Source organism: Papio anubis, chromosome 3 (assembly GCF_008728515.1).
Source record: "Papio anubis isolate 15944 chromosome 3, Panubis1.0, whole genome shotgun sequence".
NCBI lineage: Eukaryota > Metazoa > Chordata > Mammalia > Primates > Cercopithecidae > Papio > Papio anubis.
In genome coordinates, this window is record NC_044978.1 from 70329369 (window position 1) to 70354642 (window position 25274).

The following is a 25274-nucleotide window of genomic DNA, read 5'->3' on the forward strand; positions in this document are numbered from 1 at the left end:
GATGTTCAACACTTACATTGATGACATTAAAAATAATTATTCAGGTGAGGCATGGTGGCTCACGCCTGTAATCCCAGCACTTTGGGAAGCCAAGGTGGGTGGATCATGATGGCAGGAGTTTGAGACCAGCCTGGCCAACATGGTGAAACCCCGTCTCTACTAAAAAGTACAAAAATTAGCTGGGCATGGTGGCATGCACCTGTAGTCCCAGCTACTCAGGAGGCTGAGGCAGGAGAATTGCATGAACCCAGGAGGTGGAGGTTGCAGTGAGTCAAGATTGCACCATTGCACTCTAAACTAGGCAACAAAGCAAGACTCCATCTCAAAAATAAAATAAAATAAAATAAAATAAAATAAAATAAAATAAAATAAAATAATTCAGGCCAGGCACAGTGGCTGACATCTATAATCCCAGCACTTTGGGAGGCTGAGGCAGGTGAATCTCGAGTTCAGCAGTTTGAGACCAGTCTGTTTAACATGGCAAGACCCTGTCCCTACAAAAAAAAAAAAAATTACAAATAATGCAAAAATTAGCCAGCTTGGTGGTGCATGCCTGTGATCCTAGCCAGGAGGCTGAAGTGGGAAAACTGCTCGAGCCAGGAGGTAGAGGTTGCAGTGAGCCCAGATCACGCCACTGCACTCCAGTCTGGAGGACCCTGTCTTAAAACATAATTTTTCACTCCAGTGAGAAAGTGATCTCCTGCATTAAAATAAATTTTAAAATCCTTCCCATTGCCAAAGTGAATGAAATGCCATGACTATAAGAAGGACGTATAGGACAGGGCAACTTGTTTGAGGAGAGAGCTGTACAGCTAAATGGACTGATAAAAACCATCCCAGTATAGATGGCGGGGCACCAGGGAGCCTGGATATTAGGGAGTATGTCAAAGAGAGAAATGCTTCATTGAAATCAGCTACTCCAGGCATGGTACTAAGCAAACTTTAGCAAAAAAAGAAAAAAAGGGATAAAAAAGAGATTACTTTGCAGAAAGTAAAAGCAGCAGCCCTGCCATAAGCATTGTGTCATATTCTACTGGAATATTCTTATTCCAGTAAGAGATGAAAGACCAAGGAAAATGAGAGGTCAGGTCTATGCTCTCCTTGGTGGACCTGCTGGGCCATGGCTTGGCAGTGGCTCTGTTCTTCAGTCTAGAGAGTCACAGCTCCTGTCAGCCTGCCCCTCTATCATTGCCTTAACTCTTGTTAGGTTCCAACAACACACATTATCTCCTTGTACCTTTGTGCCTACAGGTGATAATAGCTTCCTGCTCTCAATCTCTGGGTTTCTGGGTGCTTCATTATCATTTGTTGGTTCCCTTAAGACTACTTTTAGTCTCTGCATTACATTATCTTGAATTCTTCCTTGAGCATGCCATCTATTTCCTGCTGGAGCCCTAAGTGATACTAACGTGCTTAGATTTCATTTTATGAGTGCAATTGTTCTCAATGAACCATTATGATGACCATACAGTCTCAAATTTAAGAATAAGATACTTTTCCAGATTTTTTCTACCAAGTATTATTCCTTTTTATTAAAATAAAGCTTCTGAGCCTAGAGAGGTGAAAACCAGGTAGGCGGCACTTCTTGAAGAATGTTTTCATGGCTAGACTTATTTCTGACTGGGCACAAAATGTATTTCAATTTATCTCTAAAAGTTGTCCACTAATTCCTGCTAAAGTCTTAAATGATAATTCATATATTAACTCATATAGGTTTAACGTTTACATCTACAAGTTCATTTTAAATGACACTCTCGAAAGCAAAATATTACCTTTAAGAGCCAAAGCAATGGCATTATTGAAATTTGAAGTGATTCAATTAGTTTTGTTCTTGGAGAGCCCATCCTTCTATTGTCATAAATTATAATCTATAGAAAGCCTTCCCCATTTCTGACAAATCAATATCATTACCTCTTGCAGAAGAATATACTAATTTATTGGAAAATATAATTTATTTTTGGAATATACTAATTTATTGGAATATACTAATTTATTGGAAAATACTAATTTATTGGAAAATATTAAATGAACTCAATATTCCAAGACTACAAGAAAGTCACAAAAGCAATGAGAAAGAGGATTTCACCGAATTTTGAAAATATCCATTTAGCTGTTAAATATATTTGTTTTGTTTTGTCTTGCATGAAATATTTAAAATGAAAGCTCACAAGAAAATTTTTAATAAGTAAAGGATACAACAATATCTAACAATGAACATCTGTGTCAGGGTTAGAATTATTCACATTTCAGTTACTGAAATTTATTTGTTAAAAAAATTAGGTAAATAATAGGGCATATTTTTGAGGCATAAAATCATTCATTAAATGGAGTCAGATATACCAGGATTCGAACAGAAAATTCACCCTTTGGAGGACCAAGGAGGTTTTATGTTGATAAAACAGAGGTGTCATTATACTCTGTACACCCCAAGATCCAATCTTAGGTAGAAGTTCTCTTTTTCAGCCATGAGTCGTCTGAGTTTTAAACTGGGATTGCAGAAGAAGATGAAAAATTGATTCTTTAAAAATAAATAATCTCCCAACTTAACAGAGCTGCCTGTTATCCAAACATGTGTTGCTTGATAGGAAAAGCGCAGTTCATCATCCTGCTTGTCAAGTTGGAGCTTTTAATGGTATCTAAATAAGCCAGTGCATCATGGTAAGAGTCATTAGCATTCCTTCAGAGAAAACATTTTGAGGTCAACATTCACAATCAACTGCTGTGATTGCGTTTCACTGACCTTTCACATTGATCTGAACAACAAGGAATCTTTTTCCCTCAAGAACGTTGTTACATATGATGAGAACTTTTCTTGTCACTTAATTTGTTCTGAAGGACTACTCTTTTTCCATTTTTTATGGAACTATTCAACCAAATAAATATGGTATGACAGGGTCTTATAGTATCAAGAAGGATAAATATGTATTAGTGTACCTAAGATCCTTACCTTCTATTGTGCATAAGTATGTATTTTTATAATTGTATAATTGTGCATGTTTATGTGAATCAAGATTCTAACACTTGGAAACGTTCTTATTTATGAAAATGAAAGACACTGTGCATCACAAAACTAGATTTAGACACACAAATTATTAGTACTGATGATAACAATTATCTATCAGTGAACTTATCAACCAGTCTCCTTAAGCCATTAGTCTTGAATTCATAAAATACATGTAGTAGTGGGAAAGGGTACCAACTCTGAGGGAACAAGACATGGGTTTCAACTGTGTTGCGCCTATGCTTACTACCTGTCTGAACTTAGGTGAGTTACGCCACCACCCTGAGCTTTAGTTTTCTAAAGTGTAAAATGGTGCTAATAAATTTTATCAGTCTAGATGTTTAATTAGGATTAGAAATAATGTGTGTAAAGTTCCATGATGTACCTACAGCTCAAAGAGGTGCTCAAGAAGGGATTGGTGAATTCAGATGTGTTGGCTTACTACACACACAGAGTTATATGTAAACTACTTTTAAAAATTAAAAAATAGACAATATTATGACTCAATGTGTTACCAATTCAAAATTGAGTATAATTATCTTTCATAAACTGTGATTTGACACAAAATACCTGTGTGAGCACATGATGGAATTCCTTTCCCTTGAAAACATTCCTTTAGAGACCTCATTCCACACATAATATATTAGACCCTGAGGGAGTTCTTATCCCGAAAATATTGGATTCTTTTTCAGTGTCTCCCAATTTAATCAGATCACATAACTAAGAGATATTGGTAATGTCAGTAGTTACCAAATGCAATACTGTGTTTCATTGCTTACCACCTTTTTGTTTTGTTTTGTTAATTTTTATTTTAGGTTTAGGAATACACGTGAAGGTTTGTTACAGAGGTAAACACATGTCATGGGGGGTTGTTGTGCATATTATTTCATCACCCAGGAACTAAGCCCAGTACCCAAAAGTTATCTTTTCTGCTCTTCTCCCTCCTGCCAGCCTCCCTCATCAAGTAAACCCCTGTGCCTGTTGTTTCCTTCTTTGTGTTCATAAGTTCTTATCATTTAGCTCCCACTTATAAGTGAGAATATGCAGCTTACCACCTTTAAAAACTTTTTATTTAAAATTATTATGGATACATAATTGTTATACATATTTATAGGGTATGTGTGATATTTTGATACAAGCTAATGATCAAACCAGGGTAATTAGGGTGTCCATCACCTCAAATATTTATCATTTCTTTGTGCTAGGAACATTTCAATTGCACTGTTTTAGTTATATTGAAGTATACAATAAATTACTGTTAACTATAGTCATCTTATGCCACAAAACACCAGATCCTATTTCTTCTAACTGTATTTTTGTACCCATCAGCCATCTCCAGTTTATCCCCCTCTTTTCTCTACTACCCTTCCCAGTCTCTGGTAACCATCATTCTACTCTCTATCTCTTTTATCAAAAAGAGAGCTAATAATGAATGCTGGCAAGGATGTGGAGAAAGGGGAATCCACATACCCTGTTGGTGGGAATACAAATTAGTCCAGTCACTATGGAGAACCACATGGAAGCTCCTCAGAAAATTAAAACTAGAACTAGCCAGCAATCTCATTCCTGGTTATATATTGAATATAAAGGAAATCAGTATATTAAAGAGATATCTGCACTCCCAAGTTTATTGCAGCACTATTCACAATAGTCAAGATATGGAATCAACCTAAGTGTCCCTCAGTGGATGAATGGATAAAGAAAAAGTGGAAATATACACAGTGGAATATTATTCAGTCATAAAAAATGAAATCCTGTCATTTGCAACAACATGGATGGAGCTGGAGGGCATTATCTTAAGTGAAACAAGCCATGTGCAGAAAGACAAATATTGCTCATTCTCACTCACTTGTGGAAATTTCCATTTCTTGATCCATGCCAGGAAAGATTTATTTTACCAACACCAAGTGAAATTGGAAAGTTACGACTTCTCTGGGAAATTTAACGACATTATTTACATTTCATAGACTAAATCTGAGAAGACTTTTGGCTATGCTAATTTAGTTTTATGAATAAATAATTCCTTGCAAATAAAAAAGAAACCTCATTTTTCTCTTCTGTTGTTCTCTCTTCATTTCCAGGTTTTCCAAGACTGACTAGAAAGCAGGTATCAGATCTGATTTCTCATCGACCTAGTACATAAATTATTTTGCGTTGCGTATATGGCCTGTCAATCATGCCAGCTTGCTGTCAGGAGAACTAAATTTTATCTCAGGAGCTGCATTTTCATGTATAATTCATTGACAAGTCCTATTGGAAAATGTCAGAGTGAGTGATAGAAACAAGACAATCTCTTCTTTAAATCCACTATTATAATCTATTGAAATCGATGGAAAAAGAGAAAATTAGCATAAATTTGCCTATCACATGTGGGGCTATTCTCAATCCACATGATGAAGTCTCAGGGACCTGGCAATAACTAAGAGAGGATGAAAAAGATGATCATGATCTCAGGCAACAACTAAAGTTTCAGAGATTTTTTTTTTTTTTTTTGACAGAAAATGTAATATACATGTTCTAGTAGCTCTTTCGGAAGCTCCTGCCTTTCCTCAATTTTCCACTTCAGGCATTTTGCAAAACTGCCTCATACCTGTAAAACAAGGTTTAGTAAGCATTCCCTTACCCCAGCTGGCTCTTAAACCAAAGCTTTAGGTAGGTCTGTATTCTTCGACTAATACCAGAGGAATGGTCAGAGGAGGCAGAGCAAGATGATAGCAGCTAAGGTCTTAGAAATAAGTTCATAATTCCACTTTCAGATGGCTTGCTATCCAGATCCTAAACACCAACCTCAGCCCTTGGGATTCACTTCTACACATCATGTGTCTAAATAATGAAAATAAAGTTAAAACTGTATATTCAAATCAGGTGACAGGTGTAAATTCAAATAGACACTACAATTCAAATCTACACTCAGTACCTCAGTTCAAGCTCATAACCTGCTCTCATTTTGGCTTTTGTTTTGAAGATCATGACCTTTCCTCCTCTTGTCACCAAGATATGTCCAGACAACAACGTTTTCTTTTGGATGATTGTCTTTACCCTCAGAGACCAAGTCACCATAAAAGTAAAAAGTATTCATGGTAGCAACCTTGGAAAGCTTCCTGGAGTAATAACTATCTTTGACAGGAATGAGAGCCCTAATTTGTGGGGCTGCATACTTAAGAATCTTCATACCAAAGTGATTCCACAGGCAGAAACGATGCTGCAATATAACTGCTATGAGCTGTTATAAAGCAGCCATGATGATGCTAGAAAACTAAGTACAAATATGGAATGGTATTCTCTGCTTTTCTTTCTTTCCTAAGAATGTAAACATCCTAGCTCTTTCAGGCAAACACTGGTAGATCAGAGCCTAGCAGGACATGTGCCTGTCTACTTTTTGTTGGATAAATCATGAAAGATTGCACAGAGGTCTCTGAACTACAGTCAGATTATTTTTATAAACATTTGTACAGAATATGAAAAAATACTTTTTAAAGAACTCATAATAAAAGCACATGTAAAATTTAAAAGACTCTATGTAAATACTCTTTTTAATAAGAATTACTAAGAAAAGAGAGCAGAACTAGAACTCACTATTTGGGTTTCATGGAGTCTTGCTCTTATCGTGCAGGCTGGAGTGTAATGGCACGATCTCTGCTCACTGTAACCTCCGCCTCCTGGGTTCAAGCAATTCTCCTGCCTCAGCCTCCTGAGCAGCTGGGAGACTCCCGCCACCATGCACAGCTAATTTTTGTATTTTTAGTAGTGACGGGGTTTCGCCATATTGGCCAAGCTGGTCTCGAACACTTGACTTCGTGATCCACCCACATCAGCCTCCTAGAGTGCTGGAATTACAGGTGTGAGCCACCGTGTCTGGCCTCAGTTCATATTTATTAACCGGACATACAACTTTTAACTGAGAAATTAACATGCTAATAAGAATTAGTTAGCTAAAGAACTTACAAGTAAGCTCCCTACAGTCTTTTGAATGGTCAAAATACAGTTGAAAATAAAGTTCACTAAAACTTCTGGACATTACTGAAAGTGTATGGATCCTATCCTCAGTCTATTTCATCGATTTTATACAATTCTATTTACCATCGTTATTTGGTTTTGAAGTGGGGAGAAAATCATGTATCTTGTATAAAGGAAAATGGCAAAGTTAATACAAACGCCAAAGTTAGGGAGTAAAAGCCAAATTTAAAAACACACGAAAATCTTAACAATAACAAAAAGGCTCAGGAGATTGGGCCACTCACTGAAGGTGTAAAAAACTCTCATATGCTCAATAGGACTTAATGCCTCTGCTCTATTCGAGTAAGAGAATGGGCATTAATAATAGTGATCCCAAGACATTTAAAATGTTTATATCATTTTTAGCAGACTGATTAGATGCAGAAAAACACGTGATACCTTTAGGAAAGAGTACATCCCAAATAGTTAAAAGAGTTTCTGATATCTGAAGGTATAATTGAACCTGAGGCATTTCTGCATTAATAAAGTGAAGGAAATGGATTAGAATCCATAATGTAAGGTCCCAGATACCTTGCTTGTATTGCTATTTTTTCTGAAACTGTTTAGTTTCAGAGATAAATGTCTCATGTACTCAACAAATATACCTGTCTGGAGCTCCCTGTTTTTCTATAGCTCTAGACATACGAAGTTTTCCTGTATTTGTCTCAACTAGATGAATCAGTTTATTCTTCTGGTTTTCTCATAAATAATACTACAAATAAAGAAGACATATGTAAAATGAAAAATTTTTATCCAAATGACAGGAGTAGAGACTTTTAAAAATTTATAAGTTCTATTATTTTGCTGAGGACTTGCAGTTATTAGTAAACTAGAGATCTTGTCTTAATTCTGTCACTAACTCATGTGATTTTGAGCAAAGCATTTAAGTTATTAGGGAATCATTTTCAACGTTTGGAGAATGAAGGAATTCCCTCCATATTCCTAATTCTATACTTTGTCAAACTATAATACATATAAGATGTATTAGGGTGCTTCCATTTTGGAAAGAATCACATCAAATTGTCATTGAAGTTTTAATTTAAAAAGTATCAACTGTACAAATTTATAAATATTTTTCATAGTTTTAATTCAAGAAAACTAAGTTGACTGCACTGAACATTTACTGTAGTAGGGTACTGGGGGAAAAGACAGACCCAATAATGTCTTCACATGACTGATATAATATCTACCTCCCCAGCCACAGCACATACTGAGAGGTTTGATTGACAAAAAAACTGGCTGGTGCTGGAGCCAGGGGGATTTAATCACATCAGAAAGACTGCCCTTTCAGGGAAGAGCTGGTTTAAATGATCACTTTCAAAGCCTTAACTGGAATTTCATTTAGGCCATCATCGGTGTTTAAGAGTATGTGATCTACAGAAGCAGTTCTTAAATATTTTGGTCTTAGGAAAAATTTAGACTCCTAAAAATAATTAAGAACTTCAAAGATACTCTGTTTTGAGTTCTCTCTATTGGCATTTACCATATTAGATATCAAAAACGAGAAATTGTAAATTTTTATTAAATTAGAAAAACAACAAACCCACTGCATGCTAACATAAGTCCTTTTTTATGAAAAATAAACCATATTGTATAAAACAGGTATTGTAGTGAGAATAGTGGTATCATTTCCCACTTCTGTAAATCTATTTATTTATTAATTTATTTATTTATTTATTTTTGAGATGGAGTCTCACTCTGTTGCCCAGGCTGGAGGGCAGTGGCACGATCTAGGCTCACTGCAACCTCCGCCTCCCAGCTTCAAGCAATTCTCCTGCCTCAGCCTCTCGAGTAGCTGGGATTCCAGGCATGCGCTGCCACGCCCCACTAATTTTTGCATTTTTAGTAGAGACAAGGTTTCACTATGTTGGCCAGGCTGGTCTTGAATTCCTGACCTCAAATGATCCACCCGCCTTGGTCTCCCAAAGTGCTGGGATTACAGGAGTGAGCCACTGTGCCTGGTCTGTAAATCTCTTTAATGTCTGAGCTCAATAGAAGACAGCTGGATTCTCAGATGTGCTTCTGCATTCAATCTGTTGTGATGTGTTGATTGAAATGCATGAAGAAAATTGAGCCTCACACAGTTATATAGTTGGAAAAGGAGGAGTACATTAATAGTCTTATAGGGTAATTTTGGATATTCTTCTTTGATATCACATTGAACTCAACAAGCAGTAGTTTCTAAAGTTGCAGTGCAGAATCTGAAACCATAGGAATAAATTTTTCATACTCTGTTAATTAAAAAAATCTATTGGTCCATTTTGCATTTTTAATGCATCTTTTATGCATGCGTGACTTTGTTACATTTGGATTGATCATTTGGAGAATATCAATTCATTGAGTTATGCACATCTTTCAAATGCTGACACATTTCCTTGTACGATATCAAACAATCATTCTCAATATCGCCAATGATCTCATCAGAGAAGTCTTTAAGTATTGGGATGCTATCAAATTCACAGTGGCAGATGACAGTTTCTTAAAATTTTAACTTTCCTTTGAAAGTTCAAATATTGTCAGTCATTTTTCTTAAATGGGCAGGATGACTTTGCTTATTTTCTAGAAAATATCTGCTGAATATCAAAGTCTGAATAACCATATTTTGTCTGTCATTCTTTAAAATAAAAATGATGTCCCATAAATTTAAAAAAGGGCTAGTATGGCTTGCGATTCAAACAATTTCCTACAAATTCTCCCTTGAGGTAAACATTGCATTTCAGTGTCCAGCCAAAGTGCTTTATATGTACTTTTCATTTTGTCACACAGAATATTAAAAAGATGTGCACTCAAGATTTAATAAAAATCAAACTTTAATTGCTTCATCAGGATATCCTTAGGTGTGCACCCAATACAGGAGCACCCAGATTCATAAAGCAAGTCCTTAGAGACCTACAAAGAGTCTCTACAAAGACTACCACACAATAATAATGGGAGACTTTAACACCCCACTATCAACATTAGACAGATCGAGACAGAAAGTTAACAAGGATATCCAGGAATTGAACTCAGTTCTGGACCAAGCAGACCTAATAGACATCTACAGAACTCTCCACCCCAAATCAACAGAATATACATTCTTCTCAGCACCACACCACACTTTTTCCAAAATTGACCACATAGTTGGAAGTAAAGCACTCCTCAGCAAATGCAAAAGAACAGCAATTTTAACCAACTGTCTCTCAGACCACAGTGCAATCAAATTAGAACTCAGGATTAAGAAACTCACTCAAAACCGCTCAACTACATGGAAACTGAACAACTGGCTCCTGAATGACTACTGGGTACATAACGAAGTGAAGGCAGAAATAAAGATGTTCTTTGAAACCTACGAGAACAAAGACACAACCTACCAGAGTCTCTGGGACACGTTTAAAGTAGTATGTAGAGGGAAATTTATAGTACTAAATGCCCACAGGAGAAAGCAGGAAAGATCTAAAATTGACACCCTAACACCACAATTAAAAGAACTAGAGAAGCAAGAGCAAACACATTCAAAAGCTAGCAGAAGGCAAGAAATAACTAAGATCAGAGCAGAACTGAAGGAGATAGAGATGCAAAAAAACCCTTCAAAAAATCAATGAAGCTGGGAGCTGGTTTTTTTTAAAAGATCAACAAAATTGATAGACCACTAGCAAGACTAATAAAGAAGAAAAGAGAGAAGAATCAAATAGATGCAATAAAAAATGATAAAGGGGATATCACCACCGATCCCACAGAAATACAAACTACCATCACAGAATACTATAAACACCTCTACACAAATAAACTAGAATATCCAGAAGAAATGGATAAATTCCTCGACACATACACCCTCCCAAGAATAATCCAGGAAGCAGCTGAATCTCTGAATAGACCAATAACAGACTCTGAAATTGAGGCAATAATTAATAGCCTACCAACCAAAAAAAAAGGCCAGGACCAGACGGATTCACAGCCGAATTCTACCAGAGGTACAAGGAGGAGCTGGGACCATTCCTTCTGAAACTATTCCAATCAATAGGAAAAGAGGGAATCCTCTCTAACTCATTTTATGAGGCCAGCATCATCCTGATACCAAAGCCTGGCAGAGACACAACAAAAAAAGGGAACTTTAGACCAATATCCCTGATGAACATCGATGCAAAAATCCTCAATAAAATACTGGCAAACCGAATCCAGCAGCACATCAAAAAGTTTATCCACCACGATCAAGTGGACTTCATCCCTGGGATGCAAGGCTGGTTCAACATACGCAAATCAATAAACGCAATCCAGCATATAAACAGAACCAATGACAAAAACCACATGATTATCTCAATGGATGCAGAAAAGGCCTCTGACAAAATTCAACAGCCCTTCATGCTAAAAACTCTCAATAAATTCAGTATTGACGGGATGCATCTCAAAATAGTATGAGCTATTTATGACAAACCCACAGCCAATATCATATTGAATGGGCAAAAACTGGAAGCATTCCCTTTGAAAACTGGCACAAGACAGGGATGCCCTCTCTCACCACTCGTATTCAACATAGTGTTGGAAGTTCTGGCCACGGCAATCAGGCAGGAGAAAGAAATAAAGGGTATTCAATTAGGAAAAGAGGAAGTCAAATTGTCCCTGTTTGCAGATGACATGATTGTATATCTAGAAAACCCCATCGTCTCAGCCCAAAATCTCCTTAAGCTGATAAGCAACTTCAGCAAAGTCTCAGGATACAAAATCAATGTGCAAAAATCACAAGCATTCTTATACACCAATAACAGACAAACAGAGAGCCAAATCATTAGTGAACTCCCATTCACAATTGCTTCAAATAGAGTAAAATACCTAGGAATCCAACTTAAAAGGGTTGTGAAGGACCTCTTTAAGGAGAACTACAAACCACTGCTCAATGAAATAAAAGAGGATACAAACAAATGGAAGAACATTCCATGCTCATGGATAGGAAGAATCAATATCGTGAAAATGGCCATACTGCCCAAGGTAATTTATAGATTCAATGCCATCCCCATTAAGCTACCAATGACTTTCTTCACAGAATTGGAAAAAACTACTTTAAAGTTCATACGGAACCAAAAAAGAGCCCGCATTGCCAAGTCAATCCTAAGCGAAAAGAACAAAGCTAGAGGCATCACGCTACCTGACTTCAAACTATACTACAAGGCTACATTAACCAAAACAGCATGGTCCTGGTACCAAAACAGAGATATAGACCAATGGAACAGAACAGAGCCTTCAGAAATAATGCCGGACATCTACAACTATCTGATCTTTGACAAACCTGACAAAAAAATGAAATGGGGAAAGGATTCCCTATTTAACAAATGGTGCTGGGAAAACTGGCCATATGTAGAAAGCTGAAACTGGATCCCTTCCTTACACCTTATACAAAAATTAATTCAAGATGGATTAAAGACTTAAATGTTAGACCTAAAACCATTAAAAACCCTAGAAGAAAAGATAGGCAATACCATTCAGGACATAGGCATGGGCAGGGACTTCATGTCTAAAACACCAAAAGCCATGGCAACAAAAGCCAAAATTGACAAATTGTATCTAATTAAATTAAAGAGCTTCTGCACGGCAAAAGAAACTACCATCAGAGTGAACAGGCAACCTACAGAATGGGAGAAAATTTTTGCAATCTACTCATCTGACAAAGGGCTAATATCTAGAATCTACAAAGAACTCAAACAAATTTACAAGAAAAAAACAAACAACCCCATTAACAGTGGGCGAAGGATATGAACAGACACTTCTCAAAAGAAGACATTTATGCAGCCAACAGACACATGAAAAAATGCTCATCATCACTTGCCATCAGAGAAATGCAAATCAAAACCACAATGAGATACCATCTCACACCAGTTAGAATGGTAATCATTAAAAAGTCAGGAAACAACAGGTGCTGGAGAGGATGTGGAGAAATAGGAACACTTTTACACTGTTGGTGGGACTGTAAACTAGTTCAACCATTGTGGAAGACAGTGTGGCGATTCCTCAAGGATCTAGAACTAGAAATACCATTTGACCCAGCCATCCCATTACTGGGAATATACCCAAAGGATTATAAATCATGCTGCTATAAAGACACATGCACACGTATGTTTATTGTGACACTACGCACAATAGCAAAGACTTGGAACCAACCCAAATGTCCAACAATGATAGACTGGATTAAGAAAATGTGGCACATATACACCATGGAATACTATGCAGCCATAAAAAAGGATGAGTTTATGTCCTTTGCAGGGACATGGATGAAGCTGGAAACCATCATTCTCAGCAAACTATCACAAGGACAAAAAACCAAACAGTGCATGTTCTCAGTCATAGGTGGGAATTGAACAATGAGATCACTTGGACACAGGAAGGGGAACATCACACACTGGGGCCTTTTGTGGGGTGGGGGGAGGGGGGAGGGATAGCGTTAGGAGATATACCTAATGTAAATGACGAGTTAATATGTGCAGCACACCAACATGGCACATGTATACATATGTAACAAACCTGCACATTGTGCACATGTACCCTAGAACTTGAAGTATAATTAAAAAAAATATATATATATATATATGAGGATATCCTTATGTGAAACTGGCATCATGTTTTTTAAGCCAAATGTATGATACTGAGGAACACAAAGGCCTCTGGTACATTTATGTGTCACTGTCTTGAATGCTAAGGGCTAAGGTGCAAGTGGTTTCAGGCCTATTGTTTTTGTACCATCCATGCAAATGTCAACATGGTGAAAAGGACAAATAACACCTTAGTATTATTACGAAAATTATTTTGGCCTGAAAGTATCTCAGAGACCACCAGAGGTCTGCAGATGACACTTTGAGAATAACTGGTCTAAAGGGACAGGAATTCCATGTGTAAGCATTTTTGAGTATCTGAGTTGGACAGGAGGAAGTTCCACTGAAGGCAATGCAAGAGTAAGTAGAAGTAAGGTCTGATCTAGGGAAGATAGGCTGACAGAAACCAGAAAACGCTGCCTTTTAAGAACCATGTGCTGCTATTCACAATGGTAAAGACTTGGAACCAACCCAAATGCCCATCGGTGATAGACTGGTAAAGAAAATGTGACACATATACCCCATAGAATACTGTGCAGCCCTAAAAAAGAAAGAGTTAATGTCCTTTGAAGGGACGTGGATGAAGCTGGAAACCATCATTGTCAGCAAACTAATACAGGAACAGAAAACCAAAATCACATGTTCTCACTCATAAGTGGGAGTTGAACAATGAGAACACATGGACACAGGAGGGGAAACATCACACACTGGAACCTGTCAGGGTCAAGTGGGCAAGGGGAGGGAGAGTATGAGGACAAATACCTAATCCATGCAGGGCTTACAGCCTAGATGACAGGTTGATAGGTGCGGCAAACCACCATGACACATGTATAGCTATGTAACAAACCTGCACGTTCTGCACATGTATCCCAGAACTTAAAGTAAAATTCAAAAAAAAAGGAACCATGTGCTAAAAGAGCAAGACTAAAACCAACAACCAATTCAGGCTAAAGATCACTCTGGCGATGCTGGCAGGAGGAATGGAGAGGTAAACAGTTTCAGCCCAGTTCTATAGATTCAATCTATAGAGAGGTGGCTGGGCATGGTGGTTCATGCCTGTAATCCCAGAACTTTGGGAGACTGAGGCAGGTAGATCACTTGAGGTCAGGAGTTCAAGACCAACCTGGCCAACATGGTGAAACCACATCTCTACTGAAAATACAAAATTAGCCAGGCGTGGTGGCAGGTACTCGGAGCTGTAATCTCAGCTACTCGGGAGGCTAATGCAGGAGAATTACTTGAACCCGGGACGTGGAGGTTGCAGTGAGCCAAGATGGCAACACTACACTCCTACCTGGGTGACAGAGTAAGACTCCATCTCAAAAAAAAAAAAAAAAAAAAAAAGTCTATAGAAAGGAGAGGAAGGGGAGAAGAAAATCTTTGCCAAGCTACTATATCAAGGTTACTTTGGAAATAGCTCCCATTTAGCTTCCAAACTATTGGCTGGTTGAAATTCCTTGAGAGCTAAGATTGCAACACAAAGATCTTTGTATCTCCCACAACCTGACATGTGTCTTGCACATAGTAGACTGCAATAAATATGTGCTGAATAAATGACAATATGGGAAGATTGAATTTTACCCAAAAGTCTGTCTCAACTTTTCTTAATGCCCAGGTCAACAGGCACTCCTAAACCTATTACTTTCTATTTATTCTTTTTTCATAGTCTCTTTAGGGTATGAGATTATTACAAAAGTATTGTAATACATAGGGAATTCCCAGTGCATTTGTGCAAAAGATTTGCTCCTATTGAATGTTGGACATCAGAGATACCTGAGTCTTCCCCAGCAAAGGCAACGGTCCCACCATGACTCAATAAGCAACTCCACAGCTGTACCTGCCAATCACTGTATTTCGCCATCATTATTCTGGCCCCATGAGAAAGGTAAGGTCACAAGGCAATCAGTAAAACTTAAAAATGATCACTGTGTCAGCTTGGTTGCAATTTATGGAGATAAATGTATGCATCGAAGCAGAGTGAGGCGCTGGAGCAAAGGCACTACCCCAGGTGCTGCCGCACCTCCTGTGCACTCTGCTGGACCTCCTGTGCACTCTGCTCGACCTCCTGTGCACTCTGCTGGTCTTGGCAGGTCCACATGAGCTGAACTGGGCTGTGGTAGTGATTTCCAAATCCTGTGCTTCAAGAAGGGAAACCAGGGTCATGCCAAGTGCCCTTGGTGTCCACGTAAGTGTTCTGTTAATGCGTTTTAAAACCAGTCATGCTCCCTGCTGTGATTGACTAATAGTTCTCCTATTTATTTCAGATTGAGGAGAGCCTACATGAATGTTACCATCTTGCCAAAAAGATCCTGGGCCAGAGCTAGCTAAGGAGAGCCTTGCAGAGGCAGGCAAGAACCCTCAGCTACTCTCTCTCTTTACTCAGCCAGGGGTCTGTGTTGAACTTATGTAAGGAAATGGAGTTGTAGCTTAAAACTTTGCTTATGTTACCTCATTTGGTTAATTAGTTTATTGTACTATATATTAGCTGATTGTCTTTAATGTGACAAACAGTGTTATGGGCTCCGAACTGAAATAACGAATAATGCCCTTAAGAGTCTTATATTCTAAAATGTGTAAAAGAGTAGATAACTACAACTCAACATGATAATTTATATGATCAAAGTGAACACAGTATACAATGGAAGTGCACAGCACATAGCACATAGCAGGCAAGGCTTCTCAAAGGAGACGGTTTCTCCTTGACATGGTTTGGCTCTGTGTCCCCACCCAAATCTCATCTTGAATTGTACTCCCATAATTCCCACATGTTGTGGGAGGGACCTGGTGGGAGATAATTTGAGTCAGGGGCGGTTCCCCCATATTGTTCTGAGGGTAGTGAATAAGTCTCACTAGAGCTGATGGTTTTACCAGGGGTTTCCACTTTTGCATCTTCCTCATTTTCTCTTGCCGCTGCTATCTAAGAAGTGCCTTTTGCCTCCCACCATGATTCTGAGGCCTCCCTAGCCATGTGGAACTGTAAGTCCAGTTAAACCTCTTTTTCTTCCCAGTCTCGGGTATGTCTTTATCAGCAGTGTGAAAACGGACTAATACACTCCTAAAAGACAAATTAATGTTAGCTTCATGCAGAGGGGCAAGGGAAGTCAGTGAGGCAAAGGCATAGAGCCTAACACATAGTAAACGCTCAGTCAGTGCTTACTGGATGACCTATTTTTTCACAACACAATACCACCTTCCGTGAATACTATAGTATCTAATAGAGTACTCAGAACAATTGCTATGTAGGTGAGCTGACAGGTGTAACCCTACAAAATGGTTATGGAGAAAAACCCATCCTTGCTATTCAAGGTGAGGCTCATAGACCATCAGCACTGGAATCACCTGGAGGCTTGTGAGAAGCACAGAATCTCAACCCGCAACCCAGACTTACCAAATCAACATCTGCATTTTAACAAGATTCCCAGGTGATTTCTCTACGCACTAGTGTTTGAGACTGGGCTGTACTGAAGACTCATAAACCATTAATGGCCTTCTATTACAAGATGGTGGTTAATAACTTCTGGCAAATATCAGGCTTTCCTGGAGAGGACTTTCAAAGTACAGAACTCCGCTTTTATTCCCCTGCCTTCCATGGAAGCCGATTCTTAGAAGCGGGAACCTGGGTATCTGCATTTTTAATGAGCTTCTCCAGGTGATTCTGAGGTCCATTATTTGACAGAACATGGCGTTATTTTCTATAAAATACTTCAGGGAAATATTTTGGGGGCCAATCAATTATGTTAACGTGTGTGTGTGTGTGTGTGTGTGTGTGTGTGTGTGTAATAGGCAAATCTTTGAATGTCTGAGTGACTTTCCTACAAGGAACCATATTATTAACTCTATTGAGCTTCAAATAATCATATTTTTCAGGGAGACTAGAAGATAAGTCTATGATCATTACTTTAAGATTTTTTGGCATGTTGTTTTATTTAAACTATATGCTTCTTACTGTTTTGAAAGCAAAGGTGTTCCAAAGCCAAGACTCCCTGGGTCAGAAGTGGCAAACTTAATGTAAGCTGGTGTGCTGCTGAAGACGGACTACCCATGTGTAAAAACTATAGCCCAAATTTTATCCCTAGGCAGATCATGCTTGCCAATAACTAGCTCTACAAAAATATTTTGTATCCACTGCAAGCATACAACAATCTTTATGAAGCATGTGATAATATTTGTGCTAGATGTACAATGACTATAATTTTTATTAAGTCTCTACCTGATCACAAAATTTAACATGCTGAAGACAAGGGGTTTTCATTTGTTCTTGATTTTCATTTGAAACTAAATATGATGAAATTTCCATTTCCTCTCTATTATTACATAAACCTGAAGCAAAGAGATGAAATTACTAAGTGCTTGTTTTATAGAAAAAATGATCTCCACATTAGTTAAATTAGTTGTAAATAATATGGCATCTTCTAATATTTGAAGGAAATGGAGCAATTAAATGGCACATAAATATATTAAAATATTTAATAAGAGTTAAAGTTCAGCAAAAAAAATTACTTAAACTACACAGCATCATATATAAATTATGCTTTTAAAGGAAATAAACATTAATTTCTTGTGATGAACTTTTATAATCTTAAAAATTGTTTGTAAAATAAAATGTAAGTAATGTTGAGTCTCCTCATCTTGCTACCAAACAATTTGGATTTCAATGAAAACATTAAATACCTACTTTTTCTTTTCAAATAAATGTTTTGGTATCCATCTTTTATAATAACATCATAATTTCTGTTACTGTTTAATCTCATTTATATTTGCGAAGACACTTCATTCAAAGCTTGCTTTGCCAAGAAAAAAAAAAAAAAACCCTGTGCAATTTAAACCAGTGTGCTCGCAAATTTCCACTGCTCATTTCCCCTCAGTTTGGAAGGTGTTCATTCATTCACTAAGTACTGAGTACCTCCAGCAGTAGGTAGTGTTCTAGGCTTGCTGGTCTAGGATAGACCCAGGAAGAACTGGCAATTGGAGTCCCATCTTAAAAGACTGGATATATGACATGCCTTGATAATCACAGATAATCACCAGTACCCACAGTGAGAGGGGCACTAAACTCATCAAGATTGACTTAATCCAACAAGTAAGTATTAATCACCTAATATGTGCAAGGTACTGTACTATGAAATCTATGAAGATGAATATGGCTGAGTTCCTGAACAAAGCCTCTCAGAAATGGAAAGCTGTTGCATTCTCTGCTGCAAAATTTAGTCTCCCATTTGTGTTTCATTTATTTGTCTCTATTCCCTTCCTCCTCCTCTGGAAAATAATAATGTATATTACAAATTCTTCATGGGTCTACATGTGTGATCCATTCTCATATATTCCTCTATTAACACATATATACTTGACATGTTCATATTCCTTAAAACAAAATACATGCAGCAGAAGTATGAGATGATGTTCACATATAAGTGTACAAATAAATGTTTTGTGAGTCCCCCAATATCAGTGGTTAAAAAACCATTAAAATCCATATTAAAATAGGAAAGGGTGTGATTGTAGCAAACATAGAGTGACACTCCTAGCACTAGGAGCTAAGACATGAACATGAAGACCAAGGCCAACGTGGCTTCACTCTGGTGCCGCTGATGAGTGCAATGTGGATTTGGTTCCCAAGAGCGAAGCTGTTGGCTGATAAATGATGAACAGAGTATCATGAAACATAGGTTTTGATTTATGCCATATAAGCATATGACCATGCCATATATAAGGCTTATAGACATAAATCTAAGTAAATACTTTATGTGCCTCTAGCTCAATAATTTTAAAGTCAAACTACCAGATGAAATCATTTTGTTTTATGTTTGTTTGTTTGTTTTAACATTTCAGGATGATCTTTTTCTCCCGTGCCTTCCAGTTTTTAAAAAAGTTAGTGGTAAAATAGACAGTATGTCTATTTTAAATATATATATTTAGTATATAATATATAAAAGTAAATATATATATATATTTACCTTTGTTCTTTTTTGTTTTGGGGATTTTCAGGCTCCTTCTGTGTGTGTGAGAGAGAGAGAGAGAGAGAAAAAGAGACAGAGAAGAGAGAAAGAGAAGGGGAGGGAGAGAATTGTTTGTAAGCCTCTTGACATTAGAGATCATGTCTTTCTACCTGGTACAAAGAGCCAAGTACATTGCCTCATGTGATGTCCATAACCCTTAGAAGTCCCAAAATGTAATGAAAACAACAGTAAAATAAAGATGCAACAAACCAAGAAATTAAGTGAACCTGAAGAAATATGAGGTAATTTAGGATGGTCACAAAAATTGTTGCAAGCATAAAACAAAGAAAAACTTGGTTGACAATAAATGTAGATTGAAAGGTAAATGTAATGAGACAGACCATGTCAGCATGTGGTGATACCCTGGCTATGCAGATAATCCTTGCTCTCAAGAGCTGAATTAGAGCAGCTACTTCCAGAGGTATCCATATAAAAATAAAATATTGTAAGTGTTACAAAGAAAATAAAGAAATAAACAACCTGCATGCTTCTTTGGGGATTACCTAACTTTAATTCATTATTTTATATACAATTATTAGTGATGCTTACCAGATCTTTATTAGTTTCTTCTTTTGATATTGACATTTTTAAATGGGATAAGTACCACAAATTGTGAGTCTGTCATATTTTTGTTCCCAAAATGCATTCCTTTATTTTCTTTATAAGGCAGCTGTAGTTTATAAATCCTGAGGATTTAATAGTCACATAATTTCTCTTAGTAATCCTCAAGGCTTCCATGAGCATATTTCTGGGTCTGACAGCCAAGGAAATAGTTTTGGGGTCTTTCTCCACAGCTTGAATATTCTTTGGTGTTTGGGTTATGTACACAAATTCACTGGATACTTTGTGTTCTTGTAAAAGAATAGTCCACTTCTGTCCCTAAGAGTGTTAGTTGTGCTTTCTTTTCCTTGAACACACTGATTCTATCTTGAACAACTTCATCAGCGTGTCTTTTTGGCTTCATGCATTATAAAAAGTATAAGAAAAGCCAGGGTTAGGACACCAACTCTCACACCTTCATGTTCAGGTTTATCTGTAAGTAGTTGTTTTGTATTGTTTACTGCTGATGGTGTCAGGGTGAGTGTGGCCTGGGTGAGCTGCAGCTTCCTTTTGCTAAGGAGGCAGACGTCTTTGTCTTTCTGTTGCCCAGGTTCCTCCGGCTGGAGCTCAGATACCTCAGTTTCTCCGCATGGACACACAGTGGTTCAATAGGAAACCATTTATTATCTTTGTAGAATGTAATAATTACAGTTACTGAGTGCTCCAACTGGATTTTAATGTTCCTAGACTAGCTTAGTGTTAATGCTACTTCAAAACAATCGTTTAGTTGTTCTTGGCAACTGTTTGCACATACTGTTTTCTAAAGGTAGATATTTATTTGCCATTTTAAAACTTTTCTCAGTTGTAAGAAAAGGTAATTTTGAACAATTTCCACAAATGGACAGACTTGGGAATGGCAAACCCTAAGTTAGAGATAGAGAAAGCCAAACAGACAATACAATTTGCTCTGCAGAATTCCTTGAAGAATTAGGAATTTGTGGGAACAGCAAAGGTGAATGTAGGGCTGAAAACAGGAAGCCTTGTTGAAAGTCTAAGAACACAGTAGATCCTCTCAATGCCATTTCCTGTTCCCCACAGCCACGCAAATATCCTTTATTTACCCTACAGGACAGTTTAGGGTGGAAAATAAAGGGTGAAATGAACGATTAACTACCGGATCCTGAAATTCCCACTTAAAGCCGTGTCCTATCTGGGCTCCCAGAACTCTGGCAGCTGGACTTTATACCTTTCTAGGAGGAGAATGGAAGATTCTGATTAGTCAGTCAATTAAAATAGTGATATTAGGACTTAGCCAAGAAACAGCCCAGCCTGACTCCCTTAGAGTAAGCAGAGAGCCAAGGACATCAGTTCTAATCTAAAGGAAAGCCTCTACTGTAAGAGATACATACTAAAAAGTTAGAATGCAAACATAGAGACTATACTGGGAGAGGAAAATGTCAAAAAATGTTATGACTAATGTCTCCAGAATGATATCAAATCATGGAACAGAAACAGAATGATACAAAAAAGAATGAGAAGGACTTTTGGCAATTAAAACTCTCTTAGCAGAAGTGAATAGCTGAGTAGAGAATTTGGAAGACAATGTTGAAAAAATTTTCTAGAGTCTCCTGAAACCTAACAAGTTTGAGTAGCAGTGATATGGTTTGGCTCTATGTTCCCACCCAAATCTCATCTCAAATTGTAATCCCCACGTGTCAAGGGAGGGAGGTGATTGGACCATGGGGGCGGTTTCCCCCATGCTGTTCTCATGATAGTGAGTTCTCACGAGATCTGATGGTTTCATGTGTTTGGCAGTTCCTCCTTCACAGCACTTCTCTCTCCTGCCACCCTGTGAAGTAAGTGCTTGCTTCCCCTTTGCCTTCCATCATGATTGTAAGTTTCCTGAGGCCTCTCCAGCCATGTGGAACTGTGAGTCCATTAAATCTCTTTCCTTCATAAATTACCCAGTCTTAGGTATTTCCTTATAGCAGTGTGAGCAGTGGACTAATACAGCAAGACAAAAAGATAAAAATAAAATGAAAAAACTAAGAAAATTAGAGAGGATGCATACAAATGGTTCAACATCTAAATAACAGAAATTCCAGAATGAGAAAACAGAAAATAAAACAAGTAAGTCATTAAATAATTCAAGAAAATTTCTTACAATTGAAGGCAAGCATTGCTGTATATAAAAAGCCTATACAATAGATGAAAATATACTCAAATCAATAGCCTAGAATATAGCCTATAATGCTATACCCAGATAAATTATCAATTAGGTGTGAGTGTAGAATAAAGATGGTATCAAATATACCCAGTCTCAAAAATTCAGCTCTCTTCACTCATTCTTAGGAAGCAACTGGAGGAAGTGAACCACAAAAATGAGGAAGAAAAACCAAAGAAACAGGGAATCCAACTTGAGAGAGAAAAGAGAAATCCCCAGGATGATTAAGAAGAGACTCCAGGAAGACAGCTGTGCGCCTAGCAAAGAGAGTCACTAACTTAAATAGAGGAGGGTAGAAGACTCTAGGAAAGATGGCTACAAAACCAATGACATTGGCCAGGCACAGTGGCTCACGTCTGTAATCTCAGCACTTTGGGAGGCCGAGGCAGGCGGATCACGAGGTCAGGAGTTCGAGACCAGCCTGACCAACATGGTGAAACCTCATCTCTACTAACAATACAAAAATTAGCCAGTCATGGTGGTGAGCACCTGTAGTCCCAGCTACTCAGGAGGCTGAGGCAGGAGAATTGCTTGAACCAGGGAGGCAGAGGTTGCAGTGAGCTGAGATCATGCCATTGCACTCCAGCCTGGGTGACAGAGTAAGACTCCATCTCAGAAAAAAAAAAAAAAAAAAATGACATTGATAGCACTCCTGATACATTTTAAAATATCCCAGAGGACAGTTAGATGGAGTGAGTTTGAGGATGAATTAACGACAAATACTTAGAAAACTAAAATCTTAAAAAGAAAGACAGTTGTTAATTATAAGGAGAAAATAATTTGTGCAAGAAAGGAAAAAGTATTATTAACATGCTACCTGGCTAAGCTTAATAATCTAAGCACTGAACAGTGTTTCAGTCAAAACATAATTAAATTGGGAGGATAGGGGGTACTAGGTAATCATACGAGCTTGAAGTAGGGCCTGGAGAAGGGTAGCAGAACTATATATCTTCATCTTCCGTTGTGGCGTAACAATGAATAATGAATAATTTTTACAACTGAGAAAAATCAAGAAATCACACAGATGTATATTTTGGAAATAAGAAAATTAGACAAAGGTAAAAAGAAAATGTTTTGCCTTTGGGAAATCTAAAATTGATGGTTTTTCATAGCAAGTATTCTAGAACTGTTTGATTCTTTAAACTAGGTATATGTAACTTTGATAAAGAATAAGAACTAAATTTTAAAAAGCATCATGGCTTTTCACCAAATCCTTGCATTTTTGATATTTTGGCTTTCCAGTATACTGGATTTGAGTGACCTGTGAATTTAAACTTAAACTCTGTACAAATGAAAGTTGCCTTGACTTTCTGAAAGTTCTGCTGCAGAATATTAAATAATCTATGTGCTATGGACACGAAGGGTTAAATAGCTACTTGCCTATTTCTTCAGTTAGCAATGAGTATCCACTTAAGGACAATATTAAAGTGCTGTTTTTATTTCAGTGCCTGTCCCTAGTCTAGAAGTCAGTATCTAAATATAAATATATATAAATGTATCTGTGTCTTGTGTACAACGCTATGTTTGATTTAAGATTTTGAGGTGGAGAAGCAATTTTCCTTTCTCTCTTCCATTTTTTTTTTCTATCAATTGATCCATTCTTCTTTTAACTATGTATGGAAGGGCCATAGGGCTAGGACACTGCACAGGTTCAAGGGGGCATGACCACATTAGACACATGTTAATGGCACCCCCTATGGGGCACAAAGCCAAGGAGAAAATGAGCAGTGGGTATGAAAATGGAGAGACTTTTTACCTCTTGAGGGGGAAGTATGAGGGTAGAAAGAACAGCCATGTGGAATAGAAATTCTACGATGGAGAGCTCAAGTATAACTTCACTTCATTGCACTCATATGAAACTCTAGACCTAAGAGATTTGTGCCCCAGTGAATGCTTTCAGGTAGTTACAGATTTTCTACTTATGTCTCAGCAGATGTTGAGAGAGAGAAAAAAAGAAAAGAAAGAAAGAAAGAACAGCAGGAAAACATGGACCCTCTCTGCAAATGATATAATTGAATTCAAAGAAGTGGAATTAAATGTTTTAGCTATTTCAACTTGCTAATCTTTGCTTCCTCTCTCTCCTGTCCACCTCCCTTCCCCTTTCTACTGGAATCCAGCCCTGGCAACTCAGACAGTAATGAGCTCATGGGCTCCAAAATATGGCCATGGTATGAAGGTGGCAGCACAAATTTTTGAACAGCATTTCAGCACCGCGCCACACTGCCGAGAAGGAAGCCTGTGTAATGTGAGCAACTATAGCTCATGCTGTTTTATTAATCCTGGGTGGTGATCCCTGGGGTTGCATTACTCATGTGTGTGTCTGTGGGTGTCTTCTGCTGTTTTATATGACAGTCATCAGGAAGTCTTGCTCAGCTTGGACATGTCAAAGGGAGGGGGGCTCTCACCTATTATTAGCAAGGTCTTTCACATTGAAAGCAAAGAAAAGGTGAAAGGACAATGATCCTCTCTGACCCAGGAAAATGAAGGACAGGTTATCTCAGTGGGTTACAAGTGGTCTTTTTCCTTCACAAGGAAACAATGCCTCACATCTCACATCCCCTACCTGTGTCAGTGTCTTGCTTTTTATTACCTCATTAAGTCACCAAACCTTGCTACCTGGTGGAGAAAGATTGATAGGGTGATAACAGGAAGGCTCTCTTGCTCACATTGCAGCAGAGAGAGTGGCTCATATTGAGCCATGACCGTGCCACTGCACTCCAGCCTGGGTGACAGAATGAGACTCTGATTTGCTTACTAAAGGAGGCTTGCTTTTCTCCCAGGTAAACCCATGGTCAGGAGCTCCTTTCTGTTTAAAGGGCCTTTCCCTAAAGCTCCTTCAACTTTTCCTTTGCCAGCTTCTTCAGAGGACAAATGACTTCTTGGGCAAATACACAGTGGTGTTGAACATCTCTACTTCAAAACCTTTAAAAAGTACCAGCCAATAGAGCAAAACCCTGAAG

The 25274-nt window shown here is 37.8% G+C and overlaps 1 protein-coding gene across 4 annotated transcripts in view; it reads right to left on the reverse strand.

Moving 5' to 3' along the window:
• SYNPO2 (synaptopodin 2) overlaps positions 1–25274 on the reverse strand; it is a 171722-nt gene that overhangs the window by 35284 nt on the left and 111164 nt on the right. The window lies entirely within an intron of this gene.